The following is an 11,451-nucleotide window of genomic DNA, read 5'->3' as shown; positions in this document are numbered from 1 at the left end:
TAGATATACTCTGGCAGCAGAACATCACATGCTTGCTACTATATATGCCTGGTATGATAGTTCAGTGAGTTTTAACCTACGGTTTGATAGTCGATAGCCAAAAACAACTTGATCACTCCCACATCTCTCAAAAGCTTCAATCGATCACAAAGTGATAAGATACTCAAAAAGTTAAAAAAATAGCATTAGCTCCATCCAACTCTAGTTCGGTGGGTACGATGCGAGGGATCATGGGCTTGTTTGCAAAAATCAACAAAAGTTTGCTTTGGGACAACTTGTCAATGGCCTCGAGTCGGATACCAAACCCTCAACGAGTGCCTTTATGGTGATTCACTAACTACTCTTCCTGCCATGTAAAAAAAAGGGAATAATACTGTACTTAGCCTTCTATTAGTCCTAATCTCTAAGCTATCTTGTAGCTCACATTCCCTATGTACCCCTTGATTACGCCACATTTTTAGGATCTGAATAGTTCATGGTTCAGCAATATAAACAACACAACCAGCACCATATTTTTTTACATGCGAGGGATTGCGACAATCTTTCTTCTACGATTGAATTCTTTCATGGTATCGAGCCTTTTTCTTCTTCAAATGTCTACCACTAGTTCTACCTCATCTAAAACCATCGGCACCATGATTTCAACAATAGCAGGTTTACTCCCAGCGCAACCCTTGACCCCTTAATAAATATCAAGCTTGGCCATGAGAATTATCTTCTCTGGAAAGGCACGAGATGATGCCTTACCTCCGAGACCAGCGACACGGGTTTTGTTGGCGGCTCCATCAGCGCCCACTGAAAAAAATCATCACCATGTCCACGGAGTGGCGCAGTTTCGGGTTCCCAACCCAGCGTATCAGACATGGCTGCAGCAAGATCAAGCCATCCTCAGCGCCATTCTCTCATCCCTGACTCCAGAAGTGCTCTCTCAAGTGCTACTCTTAAACACATCTCATGAGGGTGTGGATCGCCTTGGAATGTAGATTTGCATCACGGTCAAAGCGCGGATCATGAATGTTAAAGTCGCCAACTCGTCACGATCCAGAAAAAGGGCATGCCAATGGCAGACTACTTTGTAAAGGTCAAGGCCTTGGCTGATTCACTGAGTACCTGCGGTGGGCCCTATCTGAGGAAGAGATTGTTGCATATATGCTCACTGGCTTGGATGCAGATTATGACCCAATTGTGACATCGCTCACCACTAAATCTGAACCAGTAAGCCTTAATGATGTATATGCTCACCTCCTCTCCTTTGAGATGCGCCAGGAGCAGAATCAAGCTGTGATGCAAGTGAACTCCACTACCGAGACTCTACAGTGGCGGAGGTGCGTAGTCGCGACTACTCGCTGGGACCCATGGCTTCCATGGCAGAACCCGCAATAATCACGGCGTCGAGGACAAGGATCGAACAACTACACTACAAACAAGCCAAAGTGCCAAGTGTGTGGCAAGGTGGGGCATGTTGCTCTAAAAATGTTACCACCGATTTGATCATTCCTACGAGCGAGAGGAAACCAAGGTTGTGGGCTGCTTTGCTCATACCTCGTCGGGGGTATATGGTGGACACAAATTGGTACCTGAGACACAGGCGTGACCGACCATATCATTTGGTGAGATCGGGCGCCTTCTTGTCAGAGAAGTATGGGGGACGATGATCGGTGCAAGATCACGAAATGGTTCGAGATATGCGCATTTTTCATATTGGTCGTTCACGATTCATACTCCTTGCCAAACTCTTCACTTGAAAAAAATGTTCTTCATGTTCCAAAAAGCTTCTAAGAATCTTTTGTCGATTACATCAATTCTTTGTCGATAATGATGTTATGTTTGAGTTTTACCCCAATCACTTTGTTGTTAAGGATCTGGCCACGAGGAAGGTACTTCTTCAAGGTCGCGATAAAAGGTGGCTTGTATCCTTTTGCAGTCGATGTCGCTACCACGACCAAGAGTGCCTTCTCGAGCATAAGAACCTCTCCTGGCGGTGGCATTGCCCAGGCTGGGCCACCCCTCCTTTGCAGTTGTCCAACAAGTAGTCCATCACAATAATCTTCCTTGTCCTAGTAATAATAGAGATACTTTTATTTGTGATGCCTGTCAATGTGCAAAGAGCCATCAGTTACCTTTTCCTCTATCAACTAATATATCTTCTTCACCTCTTGAGCCATCAGCCCTCACTTCTGTTGGGGGACATAAGTATTATGTGAGCTTCATTGATAACTTTAGTAAATTTGTTTGGCTCTATCCTCTAAAACAAAAGTCTGATGTTACTAGTGTGTTTATTCAGTACCAAAAACATATTGAGAGGTTGCATGACAAAAAGATCCTTTGCATTCAATCTGATTGGGGAGGAGAGTATAAAAAACTACACTCTTTTCTTACTCAAACCGGGAATTGCACATCGTATCTCTTGTCCTTACACTCATCAACAAAGCAGTTCTGTGAGAGGAAGCACCGACATGTAGTCGAGGTAGGTTTATCTCTTCTTCTTTGCGACTTTCTATGCCCTTGAAGTTTTGGGGACGAAGCATTTCAAGCAATGACCTATCTCATAAGCAGACTTCCTAGCAAAGTGATAAACTCTAGCACTCCTCTAGAGCGTCTCCTAGGGTGCTAAACCCAATTACACTCTGCTTTGAAAAACTTTTTGGTTGTGCATCTTTGGCCCAACCTCAGGCCATACAATTCACATAAGCTTCAATTTCGATCAAAGCGCTGTGTGTTTTTAGGTTATAGCAACATGCATAAGGGATACAAATGCCTAGACCCTTCCAATGGCAGAGTTTATGTGTCTAGGGATGTTATCTTTGATGAACAAGTTTTCCCTTTCTCTGAAAATCCTTCTTCCTCTAGCATATACTATACATCCGATCAAATTCTTCTACCCGACACTGCTTTCAACCCATCTCGATAATTTCTAATGATTCTATGCCCATGAATGATCAATTGGCTAATGTGCATACTTGTGCTTCATCGACACTACCTTGCGGTGACAAGTTTGAATACATTTTTGCGGACAGCGAGTTTGGAGCGTTGTATCTCATCATGTTGTTCTGCGACACTAACACTCGACTCTTTGCTCCTGCGATGGCAGTCTGATGCTATCGCCATAAACACTAATGGTAATGTGTCTACTTCAGATCAAAGTGTATCGCGACATCCAATGAGGACTCGACTCCGTGATGGCATACGACAAATCAAGGAGTATAAAGATAGATCTTGTGAGGGTATCGCGGTGCAACAATTGTTGAACCAATCAATCATATTGATGCTTTAGAAGATGTAAATTGGAGACAAGCTATGGAAATCGGTATGCGGCTCTTATGAGAAACAAAACCTGGCATTTTGTTCAACCACAGAAGGGAATGAACTTGATCGATTGCAAGTGGGTATTCAAGCTTAAAAGAAGAGCTGACAGGTCTATTGATCGGTACAAAGCCCGTTTGGTGGCAAAGGGATTCAAGCAACGATACGACATTGATTATGAAGATACGTTCAGCCCGGTGGTCAAATCAACAACCATTAGGCTTATTCTGTCTCTAGAAGTCTCAAAGGGGTGGAACTTGCGGCAATTGGACGTGCAGAATGTGTTCCTTCACGGCATTCTTGAAGAGGAAGTCTTTATGAAGCAACCACCGGGTTTGAGGATCCTCGACAACCGCAACTAGTATGTAAGCTCGACAAGGCTCGTATGGGTTAAAAGCAGGCCCCTAGAGCACAGTACTCTCGCCTCGACTCCAAACTACGTGAGTTGCGATTCACTCCTTCTCGAGCTGACACCTCTCTATTCATTTACAACCATGAAGATGTGACAGTATACGTGCTTGTTTATGTAGATGACATAATTGTCACAGGATCCTCTAATCAAGCAATGAACCAACTACTTGAAGCTACATCTTTGAATTCAGCTATGAAGGATTTGGGTGAGCTTCATTACTTCTTGGGCATTGAGGTGAAGAAAACATCTACAGGTATTGTTCTTACTCAATCCAAGTACACTACGATTTATTGAAGAAGATGAATATGGATAAATGCAAACATGTTACTACACCAATGACTACTACGAGAAGCTATCTCGAGCGGAAGGGAGAACCTCTATCTTACGAAGATGCAACCAAGTACCGAAGTATAGTAGGAGCCTTGCAATACCTTACCCTGAATAGGCCTGACATCTCCTTCTCTGTAAATAGAGTGTGTCAATTTCTGCATTCACCCACAACTCAACACCTAACAGCAGTAAAAAGGATTACGAGATATCTCAAATACGCAGTTTGAGTATGGTCTATCAATGAACAAGTCGACTACGAATTAGTGAGTGTCTTCTTCGATCTTGATTGGGCTAGTTGCCCGGATAGAGAAAAATCAACAAGTGGGTTTTGCGGTATTCTTTGGGACAAATCTCATATCATGGAGCTCCAGAAAACAGGCTACGGTCTCAAGGTCAAGCCGAGGCCGAGATACAAAAGCGCTAGCCAATGCCACGGTGAAGTCATTTGAGTTCGATCCTTACTTGGTGAACTTGGAGTGTTCAATCCGGGCGCCCGTGCTTGTGGTGTGACAACCTAGGGCGCTATTTACTTGTCTGCGAATCCTGTTTTTCATGCAAGGTCCAAACATATTGAGGTAGATTTCCACTTTGTTCGTGAAAGAGTTGCGCTCAAAGCATTGGAGATCAGGTTCATTCCAAGTCAAGTCAAGTAGGTGATGTGTTTACAAAAACTAGATGATGACAAGACAACTAAGAATAGCTCGAGGGCGATCTCGATCGGCGAGATGAGATTGAGGGGAATGTAAAAAAGGGGAATAATCATGTACTTAGCCTTCTATTAGTCCTAATCTCTAAGCTATCTTGTAGCTCACATTCCCTATGTACTCCTTGATTACAGCCACATTTTTAGGATCTGAATAGTTCATGGTTCAGCAATATAAACAACACAACCAGCACCATATTTTCTGTGCAGGATTGCAACAATCTTTCTTCTACGATTAAATTCTTTTCACTTTTTGAGGGTTTCTTCTACGTGAGCCGAGATAGAACCTTTTTGTTTTTCTTCTTACTGCAATTTTTTTGGCCAATGTCCCGAAATCAATTAGTATGGTTTCCTAAAAATCGATGAAGTTGAGAGAGAGAGAGAGAGAGAGAGAGAGAGAGAGGCGAGCGGTGAGCAGGCTGAGCCAGCGCCACCTCCTCCATGGTACTTTGTTTTTATTTTTTATTTTTCTATAAATGCGAGGTTGGGAAGGACTCTATCCGTGTTCGTCCCTCTCGTCTCCAAACTTCAACTATCAAGATGAAATTTAGCTGGGCAGTTGCTTTAAAAATTTGGTTTGGTAGTGTGGCATGTTTAGGTTTTTACATTTTCGATTATCTCTTTTTAAAGGATCCAAAAAAATATGAGGTGGCGAAAGCAAGTCATCTTGTGGTTTTTCGAGTTGTCATTATTGGTATATCTGGTTTTGCTCTATATTGGTGCTTGTTTTTCTCGATCAAATATTGGATCGGACATTGGTTTTAGGGTTTGAAAGCAGGTGTGATTTTTTTAAACAATTTTTTTATTAAAAGTTAATCACTTACTTATATGCATATCTGAGGGACAGAGACAAAAGACCATGCATCGCTGAAGTAGAGCGAGAATGCTTGTTATCAATTTCTTTGGAGTACTTTTTTTATTTTTTTGGTGGGCTACTTTGTCTCGTAATGTACTACTTAGTAACTAGTAAAAATCACGGGAAGCTCGGTGAAAGACTCTCTTTTACGATCTTTGCACTCTCAGGGTTTTTTAGCTTTGCTATTTACATGTTTTTATGTATAGTTGAATATTTGAAGAAATTCTTTTTTGATGCTGAAGGTTTGTTTGTTTTTTTTTTTAATTTTATTTTTTTCCGTTTGAGATACATATTTATTATTTTTTTTTCTGTTCAAAGAAAATGAAGCTGAGGAGACGGATCGAGCCACCACCACGCTGCAAGCGACTTCTTAACCACGAAAAAGGCCCCCACCGCCACCACCAGCGACTTCTCGGGTCACGAGAAGCCACCATCATCATCATATCGTGTTTTTACATCTTTTTGTCCTTTTATTTATGTAACTTAAATTGCTTTTGCATGGACACATGCTGACATAGCTAGTTGGTGGGATAAATGGCATCATCATTAATTAGAACCCCACGCTTTGGACGAGAGAGCTTGTATGCTCATCGATTTGCTTTAATGTCAAGGTAGCATTAAATTGTCGTTATTGTTTTCAATTATGCGAGATGTCGAGGGTTTTTTTGTATGGGTTTTGTATTATTTAACTTCCAGCCTTTAAATGTGTCATAACCCAGTTGTTTTTAGACCCATCATTGCAGAAGAAGAAAAAAAAAAAGGTTCTATCTGCTCACAGAGAAGAACCTCAAAAGTATGGCAGGAGGAGGCGAGTTAGTGAATCACCAATAAAAGACCTTTGTTGGAGGGTTTGGTATCCGCTTTGAGGGCCATTGGCAGTGTCCCAAAAGCGACTTGTTGATTTTGCAAATAAGCCCATGATCCTGCATCAGGTACCCACTTCCTGAACTAGAGTTGGATGGAGCTAATGCTATTTTTAACTCTTTGAGTATCTTATCACTTTGTGATCAGATTGAAGCTTTGAGAGATGTGGGGAGTGGTGAAGTTGTTTTGGCTATTGACTATCAACCAGAGGTTAAAACACACTGAACTATCGTACCAGGCATATATAGTAGCAAGCATGTGATGTTCTGCTGCCAGAGTATATCTATACGGCCATAGCTCTTCATCAATTTGGATGATTAGTTTGCAAAGGAAATCAAATTTAATGGATGTTAATCAAGTCCTTTGATTTTGGTGTTTTGAATGACTCATATTTTATGGTATATTTATGATTTTATTAAATAAATATGATTTTGGTGTTTTAAATGGCTCATATTTTATGGTATATTTATGATTTTATTAAATAAATATATTTTAATGAAATATATAATGTAAATAATTAAAATGAATGAAATGATTAAGGGTCATATTTTATAGTATAATTATATTTAATTTCTTTTATTAATTATGATGTAATAATTCATTATTATTCACACATTTTTATTATTTTAAATCTTTTAAAAAAATATTGGAACGACAAGAAAACTTATTGGCCCCATGAAAACCACAAGAGAAGAAGAAGACGATTTATTCAAAAAAAAAAAGAAGAAGACGAAGAAGAAGAAGAAGAAGAAGAGGGTGGTGAAGGTTGGAAGAAGGAGGAGAAGGAGAAAGGTAGGAGAGACAGTGATGGAGAGAGGAGAAAGGTAGGAGAGACAGTGATGGAGAAGAAGAAGAAGAAGAGAATATGATGGTTGCTTAACTAGGCAGGATGTTCAAAAAGCAAAAAAATTGAAATATGGAATAATAATGGGTTGGGATTAAGAGAGTAATTAAGTTGAGTTTAATGCTCATATAATCCTGTTTATCTCTCTCTCCCTTTGTATTCTCATTTTTTATCATAAATTAATTAATGGGAATTTTTAATTGAAAAATTGAAGGAGGAGGTCTATTTTTTATATATATTTTTTTACTAATTAAGTTTTTGTGAATCATATGGATTTGGTAGAAAAAAAGACGTTGGTAATTGGGACTGGGATTAAATAATTTAATTTGGTGGAGAACAGAATTATTTTTATTTATTTTTTTAATTGAATTTTTTAAAACAAATTCATAGGGATCCAATGTTTGAAGTATATATATTATGCTAGTAAAAGAAAGATTAAGTATTCTTATAAACACTGGATTCCATGCACAAACTAAAGAGGAAGCAGCTCCTCATGAACTACTACAAGTATTTCAGAAAGGAAGGATGTACACACTTGAATAAGAACAATACACAAACTTTAAAAAAAATCCAATATAATATCGACTAGCATTACAAAAATTACAGAATTTGTGCTCTTCTGCCAATGGAGAAAATTAGCTGGTGAAGTTAAAAAAACAGAACATTACAGAAGGTGAGACAATTGGCTTAGTACCTGGCTTACAAGTGCTTGAGAATACATAAGAACTCCCAATACATAAGAACCTGGAAGACTGAAAAAACTAATACTATGTAATGCGGCTGAGAAACTTACCTTCAGAACAGGTTTTTTTGGTTTTTCAAAACTCATGAAATCGCTATCAGGGGGGGTCACCTTTTCAAAATCCATGAGATCAGAAAATCAAGTGTCCAATCTGTCCTGTAAGAACTCCCAATACATAAGAACCTGGCTTCTGTGGAGATAAGGTGAGTGTAACAGTATTTCTGCCTGGTTTCAAGACGGGCATCCAGACATTTTATAGCCTACAAAAATGAACTTAAGTCATGAACCCTATTAAACGGCCTCTAAAACCAAAAATAAGGACAAAGCAACAATGAAATTTTCAAGTTTTAAAGAGTGCATTATCAAGAAAGGAAATCTCAGTCATGCGCTTCAGCAATTAAATACTTCAACAACCAAAATTGACCGAACTTAACTTTATATAATTTGATTTGATGTATGGAGAGCAACTACAGCATCTATAAACAAAAAAACACAAAAAAGCATAAGCCTTGAATGTGATTCTAATACCTTTTGCTGTTTTTCCTGCAAACTACAGGATATACAATGTGATGAATTCTATGCTGTTTTTTTTAAAAAGTTGTGTAAGCATATCTTCTATGACAATATCTGCTTGCTGTGCATGCAGATATTATGATTTAGATGCCTACCACAACAAGCATAAGATGGAGAAAGAAATTAAAAAGGGTTATAAGAAGGAATCAGTGGCAGAGCCTTTAACTTTATTTTTAGCAGTTTTTCTACGTGAGAACGGAGGCATTGGACATCAAAACCATTTGCTTCTAACCGCGGAAGAGCCTTTAACTTAGCCAGAAAAAAACTTCAGTAGAATCAGTGAAGCGTAACTTACCAAGGTCATTGATCAAGTTGGCAAAAGTCACCATAAAAACCAATTGCCATTCCTTCGCGGAACTCCTCACAGTACTGCTCTAAAGCCCGGAAATGTGGCTCTTGGGGCATCATATGGAAGATTTCAGAGATTCAAATGGGTTCCACATGGCTGCGTTCTTCTCAAATGGCAGCGTATGCCCCTTGCCAGCTGAATTATTGGCAAGAACTTCCATGAAGCCCATTTTTTTGTCAACAGAGGTTTGCTTCAAAGCTAACCAGTTAGTCATAGGCTCTTGATGAATAGTAGAGCTGTCTTCATCCAAAGGAACTTCAATTACAGCCTCATTGAAATCACACTGAGGAGGAATTTCCCGTTGATTCTCTTGGTTTGGATCTGGTAGAATGGTTCAAACAAGGTGCTGCATGATAATCCTTCTTTGGTAGTGTCCAAGTATCCAATATTTTCAGTCTCCGATTGATCCGTTCAGGCTAATTAAGTTTCTGATGGATCTCCTTATCAAAGGCCAGTCAGATGATTTGAGATGCTTAAAATGATACAAGGTTTAACATAGAGGAAGACATACTTACCAATGATTTATCCAACTGGCGTGGGAAGCTCATTTCTCATAATTGATTCCATCTCATTGTTCAAGTAACTGGGTGGATTTGGAGAAGGGAGTGCAACCTCTTTCCTTCCATTCTCACTTTCAACAACTAACTCAGCAGATTTTTTTTTTATATGCTCCAGTTTACCTACAAATTATCAAAATATTAAACTAAGATAAAGAAAAAATATATCGCGATATGTTTTATCTCAATCATAGTATCCCACGTACATGCTACAGACACATTTTCAAGAGTGGTGAATTTTTTTAGTGGTGTGCCAGTTGTCTCAATTCTTTCCTCTTCTGTTGGTTCGTCTAAGACATCCTGGCATCATAAGTTCAATAAAATATAAAGACAGGGAGTTAGCAATAACAATTGTAATTGTGCCTGATGTGCAAGAAGCCTTACAAGATTAGCGGCGTTACTGTTTTCATGGTTTCCAATGTCAGCAGTTGAATATAAGTAACGCTTGCATTGTTCATAAAGGAGATCTTCTGAAGTGTCTTGGAGGTGATTCGATCCGCTGCCATAGCATGAATGCTATTTAAAAAAAAAAAAATTTGGTTTTTCAAGAATAGTAAATTTTAAAGAGCAATTGTAAGTTTGTTAAAACAATTCGATTAAAAAAATTAAAAAATAAGTTGTTTTAACAATTGAATGATGGACACATACTTGATCTTAAAAACTAAAAACTTGGATGAAACCCAATTGCAAGGGGCATGCCACCCTCTCCACGCGAAAGTCATACTGCAACTGTAGTTGGTGAAGATAAGGTAGTGATATTTGTACTAGAATTTGACCTTAAATGGTACAGCGTCGACGCTCAATTAGACTAAATAACCAATTTTTAGTTTTAAGGCTAGTATGTGAACATCATACAGATTTTTGAGCCGTTTGTGCCCACAAATACTACCATTCTATGGCCAACAAGAGCTGCAGTGTGGCTATCCCGAGCATCAGGCTGCTGACTGGTCGTAGGGAAGTGAACCCCATGCCATAGTATCTAAACTGAGGGGTTAGAACATCACTGAAATGTAACCCTCCACGACAGCCTTGTGGGATACAGAGATCTCAGTTTCAATTGGTACATGATGATTATTGGAACATTTTGAAGTTAAAAAAAAACATATTATTGTCATCTCATGAAAACTCGGTGCATAACAAGATATAATTTACTTTAGAAACCCTCTAAGACAATTAGTATGAAAATTACCTATAAAATATCTTTAAAATAATGCAAGAAAACAAAGAACCTAGTTATTTATGAAAAATTAAATGAAGAAGTATACTTAAAATAAATAAATAAATAAACAAACAAACGAAAGGGATAAGTTGAGAGAGAGAGAGCAGGAGTAATGTAGAATTACTAAAATAGAGTATAAACGGCACCCGGAGAACTGTTGTTCCTAGTAACCGAAAAATCAACATGTCCTACCGGAAATAATAGCAATGCCTCAAGTGATCCTACTGTCCATGAGTAATAAAGCTACTGTAAAAGCACCCAGGAAAGAATGTTGCTCCATACATATTATTTTGGAATGGTGAAAAGCCTTTTTTTAGCGAGGCCAGAAAAAACATAAAATCAGCCCTTTGGATCAATACTTCAGTGGAAATGCAAACCATTGCTCGGGTTTAAGACGTTCTTGAGCCGCAAGGCAGTCCGCAACTGAGGGTGATTTATCTGAGAAAACAAGAGATGATATATAAGATTCAAACACTCAAACCTGGGTTGTATGAGAGAGAGAGAGAGAGAGAGAGAGAGAGAGTGTGAGAGTTGTACTGCTGCTACATGCTGGGCCTACTTCTGAGCCTACTGCCTGCTGGGTCTACTGCTGATCCATCACTTAAATGTCATGTCGCCTCAAGGGACAATTCGATGCATCCGCACTTTGCATACATATCTATTAGTGCAGTCGCGCCAATTTCATAATTTATCCAACTT

At 39.0% G+C, this 11,451-nt stretch overlaps 1 long non-coding RNA gene and 1 other non-coding gene across 2 annotated transcripts; one reads left to right on the top strand and one right to left on the bottom strand.

Moving 5' to 3' along the window:
- Positions 1-1,119: 1,119 nt before the first annotated feature.
- Positions 1,120-1,258, top strand: LOC120272911. The gene has a single exon (XR_005540444.1). It is a non-coding gene; the product is annotated as a small nucleolar RNA Z247 (small nucleolar RNA).
- An 8,018-nt stretch (positions 1,259-9,276) lies between these two features.
- On the bottom strand, positions 9,277-11,451 carry LOC120272441. The gene is made up of 5 exons (XR_005540202.1): positions 11,290-11,451; positions 11,130-11,190; positions 9,918-10,032; positions 9,740-9,833; positions 9,277-9,656 (listed from the first exon to the last, which is right to left on the bottom strand). It is a non-coding gene; the product is annotated as an uncharacterized LOC120272441 (long non-coding RNA).

Source organism: Dioscorea cayenensis, chromosome 11 (genome assembly GCF_009730915.1).
Source record: "Dioscorea cayenensis subsp. rotundata cultivar TDr96_F1 chromosome 11, TDr96_F1_v2_PseudoChromosome.rev07_lg8_w22 25.fasta, whole genome shotgun sequence".
Classification (NCBI taxonomy): Eukaryota; Viridiplantae; Streptophyta; class Magnoliopsida; order Dioscoreales; family Dioscoreaceae; genus Dioscorea; species Dioscorea cayenensis.
The sequence above is the reverse complement of the archived record's forward strand: the minus strand, read 5'-3'. Positions and strand labels throughout refer to the sequence as shown.